The sequence below is a fragment of the Pelodiscus sinensis genome, chromosome 6 (genome assembly GCF_049634645.1).
Source record: "Pelodiscus sinensis isolate JC-2024 chromosome 6, ASM4963464v1, whole genome shotgun sequence".
Classification (NCBI taxonomy): domain Eukaryota; kingdom Metazoa; phylum Chordata; order Testudines; family Trionychidae; genus Pelodiscus; species Pelodiscus sinensis.
The window spans coordinates 79,823,445-79,830,033 of NC_134716.1; the positions used below are offsets into that span (position 1 = coordinate 79,823,445).

A 6,589-nucleotide genomic window follows, 5' to 3' on the forward strand; every position below is an offset into this window, starting at 1 on the left:
CACTCATCCATGGGTAAGCCACATTGTTATTTAGCTCACAAGTCTACACTCTCTTGAGCCCAACAGTAGACTTTCTAACTCCAAAATAGTTTACAATGAATTTGTAGCTTTCTGTTTCCTCATGAAATTCTGGAGCATCCTCAGTCAACAAAACTATGATCCCACCACACTCTATTTTTCTACGTCAATAAACTAAAGGGCTACGTCTACACTGGCCCCTTTTCCGAAAGGGGCATGCTAATTTTAAACTTCGTAATAGGGAAATCCGCGGGGGATTTAAATATATTTAAATATTTAAATAAAGATGTCCGCCGCTTTTTTCCGGCTTGTAGAAAAGCCGGAAAAGAGCGTCTAGACTGGCCCGATCCTCCGGAATAAAGCCCTATTCCGGAGGATCTCTTATTCCTACTTCAAATTAGGAATAAGAGATCCTCCGGAATAGGGCTTTATTCCGGAGGATCGGGCCAGTCTAGACGCTCTTTTACGAAGTTTAAAATTAGCATGCCCCTTTCGGAAAAGGGGCCAGTGTAGACGTAGCCAAGGAGATTCTGTAGCTATTGCAGAATTCAACGTAAGTCCATTGTGCCAATTATGATCTGTCATCATCCCTCTAGGTCTGCTGCCTTTGACTTCTCAGAAATTGCTGTCAAATGTCATCCAACCACTTGGATGGATGACATTTGTCCCATTAGAGAAGGAGTAGCAGGACCAACGCATCCAATTATTCCATTACTGTGACTCATTTTTGCAGGGATAGACATAAGGGAAGCTCTGATCTGACTGCTATCAGTGCATGTGTGAAGGTGGGGCACAAATATTGTCCACATGTGGATCCACAAAGTATCAAAATAGTACCAACACTATACCCCAAACTGGTTCCTAGAGTGTCTCTGTGATGTAAAGAATAGTAGCGCTAAACTCACATTCTCAGAGCAGACGCGTGGATGTCGGTAGAAAACAAGTATACAGTGTTCTGTGCATGTGCAGCAAAGCAAATGTGTACTTTCAGGGCAGGTTTGGCTGGCTCACACCTGCATGAACAAAACTCAGTACTCAGATATAGACTCCAGTGAAGACAGAGCCAAAATGAACACATAGTATTGCATTTTCTTAGCTTTATAATTGTATGACAGCACATGCAACACAGTAAAATCTAAATGCTGTTTTCCATGGCTCAGAATCACTTGCAGTTAGGCATCCAATTCTGGCAGAGGCATTGTTATAATGGTAGTTCTTCTGACTAGACCAAATGGACCATTTCAAAGCCAAGTGTTCTTCCAAAAGGAAACCACACTACTGCTGAGAAGAGACAGATAGAACTGGGAGGAAAATTAGAAAGCAGTGCTTCACTGAACTATATCCATCACCAAGAATAAATATACTGTATATTCTAAAATATATGATGAAGCGGAAATGGATGGGCAGCTGATCATGGTGCTTGGCTGAATGTTCCAAGCTATAGTTTTGCGTGCTAGGTGCCTTGCAAAAAGGGAATGTGGCATCCCATGCTGCAGCTGGGGTGGTGTTAAGCAGGCATTCACCATCTGGAGGTCATGAACGGGTGGGTGTCTGAGGGTAGTAACCACCCTGCCTTTCCCATATTAATAAATGGTAATAGGGAACCCTGGCTGGATCCTGACTAGATGGGAGAGAGGTCATCATATGGAAAATGTTGAGAACCACTATTCTTTAAAACATAATGGTGGATGTTTACAGCAGAATTAGTGAGCATTTTCTTCTCAGCAGAAATCTTAGAATATACTTGGAAATCCTCTTTCTGAGCCAAATTATAATAAGAGTTAACACCTAAAGTTATTGCAAGATTTAACTAATTTTACTCAAGAAAAACTCCGCTGTGAAATCAAACTTGGTAAAGGAATTTAAACTGCCAGAATGCAAGAGAATACAAAACCTCTAGGTGAGAAGCACCAGTCCATGGCTGCTGCAGCTGCAGCAGGCACAGCTGAGAGAGGAGTGCATGCCCTCCCGCTGGATGACAGACAAATAGACTCATAAACAGACAAACTCTAAAATATATAGTAGATAGCTGTCCCTTTCTCCACCTCTGCCCTGTGCTGGCCCTATGGGGTTATAGCTGTCCCGATCTCCATCTCTAGCAACCTTGCTGTCCCCCATGGTCTTTCTTCAGTATACCTGATCCCTCCCTTTCCATTTTATGAAAAACAACCAAATTCCAGACACATTCCATTGTCCTGGCACAAGCAAACTTTTATTTGGTTTTAAAGTTATGATTAGAAGAAACTGCCAAATCTGGGAGATGGAGCTCTTACCGTTAGAGGAGTTCTTGAACAAATGGATACAAGAACAGACAGACAAACAGATGCACATTTCTAAAATACATAGTAAGATTTTTTCACGAGAATTTCTCTCTTCTCTCTATTTGGGGTTTTTTGTTTGTTAATTAGTTTGTTTTTCATTTTCCCGCTCTGCCTGTTCTTTGGTCCACTCTCTACTTATTTGTCAGCTGAGTTTTCCTCACAAATCCTTTCTGCTTTTTTTTTACTGAATATCTCCTAACCAGAAGATACTCCCAGGAATGTTAGAGTTGTAGCTGAACTTTCAAACTCATTATATTCAGGTGGGATAGAAATTAGGCAAACTGAATTCACCCATTTCTAATTAAAAGTTCCTTTGTGTATTTTATTTTTTAAAACTGAAAGCATATGTTAAAAAAACATGGTTACAGTGAAAGCCAGAAATCTAGTGGCACAAACAGGGTGTTCCCAGAGCCTGAACAGATTGTTCTTATACAGCACACAGTAGAAATTGGCTCCTTTAGGGGAGCCTTAGGAAATGTCTGCAGATAATGTATAGGATGCCATTGCCAGAACACTAACATTCCATTTACATCACAAAGGCCCATAAGTGAATTCTGATCCAACAAATAAACCTCCATGAATCCCATGAAAACTTGAAGACAACAGTTCCTAAACAGCCAATGTCTGGACAGCATTTCATGGAAAAGCCACAGAGATTAAATGATTTCAGCTCACTGAAAGAGAGTCTGTTTCCCTTGGCTACATTTTCAAACACACCATGTATGTATTATACTTTATATCACGGATTCACTTATGCTACATTTAAGCAGATTAAAACTTAATCTGTAAAAATCTGAAATATGATAGAATAAGGTACATTATGGCTCTTGTCAGGAAATATGGGGTCTTCTCCATACCTGATGAAGCCCTCAGGATCCTTCTACTTCCTCCCTTCATTCACCAATAAATGCCAGACCCCATTCAAAGGGTTATTTTTGAGGGACATGAATCTCACTTCCATGAAATCATTTTGTCCAGATTAGTCCAGTGCACTGAAGATCAAGAGACCAAGACTGAGGTCAGTCATGGCCTTGCACATGACAGTGCAGAATGCTAATACAGTAAATGTTCTGTTATCTGGCATGTTGGGGGCATGGAAGGTACCAGTTAATTGAATATTTTGGTCAACTGAGAGAGTTATACTTTACCAATGGAATACCAATTTTCAAAGAATTAGAATATAACACAATGAATAAAGTATAAAATAATATGCAGGCACTCACCAGTCCAGTAGTAGTACTGCACTGCAAACTGATTGGTTTCTTGAAACACTTAGATGTATAGAGGTAAAGTTTTCTATATACAGCTTAGACCTCCCTGGTCTGGCACCCTCAGGACCTTCCCAGATGAGGGATTTTGCTGGAACAGGAGAGGTCATTTCTGGACCCTTGCTGCTGTTTCCCCACCCTTCTCCACTTACCAAGCTGCCTGACTCCCCCCTCAACCCAGCTGAGCTATGTGCCAGCTTCTCCTCACCCCTCCTGCTGCCCAGCTGAGCCATACGTCACCCCTTGCTGCATCATGCCAGGCTCCTAGCCCTCCCATTTCCTACAGCGCACCGGGACTTTCTGATCCTGGAACATCCGTGGTCCTTGCCAGACCAGAGAGTTCTGGTTTACTGAGGTGAAACCTGTAGCAGGTTTTCTTATTTCACTACAGATCACTGAGGGTCGCACCCGGCATACACCCAGATCACTAGAAATATACTTAACACTAAAACGGAACATCATTTAATTTGGGGGATTCAGAATGCACATCAGGATCTTGCAGTGCCTCAGGATCATCATTATCAACAATTATCATGTTAGATGTAAAAGGTGAGATTGGGCTCAATCTGTAATGACCCTGGAGTGACACAACCTGGAAAATGCTTTTTGAATAAATACCTGATATTGTTTATGTGTCTTCTGCCATTTTTGCCTAAAAGTAGCATGCAGAGTACACAATTGTATAACATGCTGGGCAGTACACAATCCTGGTTGCTAGGTTGAAGATTTGTATTGGGAGATCAGAAATGCCAATTAATTGAGCTTTTTGGTTAACTGTGTGCTGTATAACAGAGCATTTGTTGTACTGGTTCAGGCCCTTCCCTAGTGGGGTGCAGAGCCCGAAACAACCCACCTCTGCCACAGACCCCATCCTTGCCCTGCCTCTTCCTGTCCCCTTTTGCCCCTCTGTACCTCCACTCCATCACTTCTCTCAAACCCCATTCACCAAGCAATGCTTGAAGCCAGTGGAGTGGATCAGGATGGGGCCAAGTTGCTCCACTTCCTCCTACTGCCAATTAGAGTAGGGACAGGCCCATTCCAGGCTGCCCGTTAATCCCCCGACCACCTTAGGCCTCACACTTCCATATTCCCCTGAAGTGTAAGGGCCCCCAAAATGCAGGACTCAGTGCAGCTGCCCCGAGCTACCCTATGGACAGGACTGCTGTGACTGGGTTACTAGTCCAAAATGAATTTGTGACTTCGGAGTCATTCATATTTTCAGGAATAGGTGCCTAATTAGTGCACACAAAATAGGCCTGTAGAGAAGCACACGCGTAATTGCATGCGCACACAAATCCCTACTGGGAGTGGTGAGCACTGGTGGAGAATTCATTCAGGCAGCCATCAACACATGGAGGAGGTGGACTCGATGCCAGCTCCCAATGACCAATACAGATGTGTGCCTTGGGTTATGACAAGAACTAGTTGATGCAGAAGCCAGTGAGTCCACTGGATCTTACATAGTTCCAGTAGGATTGCACAGGGATTTGTGGACTACACCCTATTTTATGTAAATTCCATTTTCCCAAACCCCTGCTTATTTCTCTAGTTAAAGGGTGTTTACTTAGGCTTTGTGTAAGGAATATAAGTGGATTTAATCAATTAATGAATATTTTGCATGAGAGCATCAGGAGACTTTATATTCTAAACAAACAAAATCAATAAATAATTATATATTCTATTTTTGTTTCCTCAGAGTCTTCACCAACCAAGTCTAAGAATTCAACCATGATATTTTACCCAATACTTTGCTTAGACAGAAGAAGAAAGCTTAGCATGAGTAGATACTCTCACAGCTCTCTGCAGTAAAATCCAATCCCTCTGACACAGTGATCATTAACTCTGTACTGTAGTGATTCTATACAATAATTCTACAGTTATGATTAATCCATACTTACAGGCCCAGATTATATAAAACTGGTTTTTAAAGACACAGGTTATTTTAATAATTTTTCTCATGGTGCCACTAAGGGTCAGAGTTAAGGTTGTTCAGTGCCTTGAATTTGTGTTTCCATAAATTGAAATGTTTGACTTTCTTTTAACTTTAATCTTAGCTCTGAATTTCCAGAATTTGTAATGCTTGGTTTGAAGATAATTACAATATTGTAGCCAGACAGGAACCCCCTTGTAACATCCATTTTTGCTTGCCTGGAGCATACAGGGCACACAGAGCAGAAGGCCCAGGCTGGTGTGACCGTGAATGGCTGTAAACAGAGATACGCCAATTGCTGACCAAGAGGCTGCCAAGGAGTGCCCTTGACTGAAACCCATATTGATACGAACACACATCCATCCGCGGGGGGGAGGAATCTCTCGCCCAGTAAAAAAATGTCTAGTATACACAATTTAGTTATCTCTCTTGCAAGTGTAAATTAACTTGAAACTTGCTTGTAAGAACTGGCGCCACAAAACGGACCAGTAGAATTCGGCATCTTAGATAAGAAAGAGAATACGGGCCCCCAGGGGTATAAAGATAGGTCCAGCAGCGCATTTTCTCTGAGTGTCAATCTACCATCTATCTGCTGGTCAGGTTTGGTGTTTGATCTCCCGAGGTTCCAAGGGGACGCCCACCTCGTATTCGTCTTTCCTAGGAATTGAGAGACCAGCCCTGGCCTGACACGCTGGAGTCGAGAGGCACAGAAAGGGGTAAAAATTGTACCTGGATGTGGTCCTTTGTTTAAGTATATATATACATAGACTTAGAGCTCTTTAAAGATTAAGCTGTCACTTGGTACCATTATTTCTATTTTCTATCTTTATTTTCTTTGTAACCATTTTTAAAATCTGTATTTGTTAGCATTTAAGAAATAGAGCAATAGCCATTGTAACCATATGCTTTTATAAGTCTTTTAATAAACCTGTAACTGTTTAAGCTTTAACCTGACTCCTTCAGTTGCTGTAACAGAACCAAGCACAATTTTAAAAGAACTTCAGCCGGTCATAAAGGGACAGACATAGGGAGAGCTTGGGCGTTTGGATCTG

The 6,589-nt window shown here is 41.9% G+C and overlaps 1 long non-coding RNA gene across 1 annotated transcript; it reads left to right on the top strand.

The window, feature by feature from the left end:
* Positions 1-2,920: 2,920 nt before the first annotated feature.
* On the top strand, positions 2,921-6,297 carry LOC112546003 (uncharacterized). Its single transcript, XR_003089608.2, has 3 exons — positions 2,921-3,059; positions 3,999-4,156; positions 5,304-6,297. It is a non-coding gene; the product is annotated as an uncharacterized LOC112546003 (long non-coding RNA).
* The last annotated feature ends 292 nt before the right edge of the window (positions 6,298-6,589 follow it).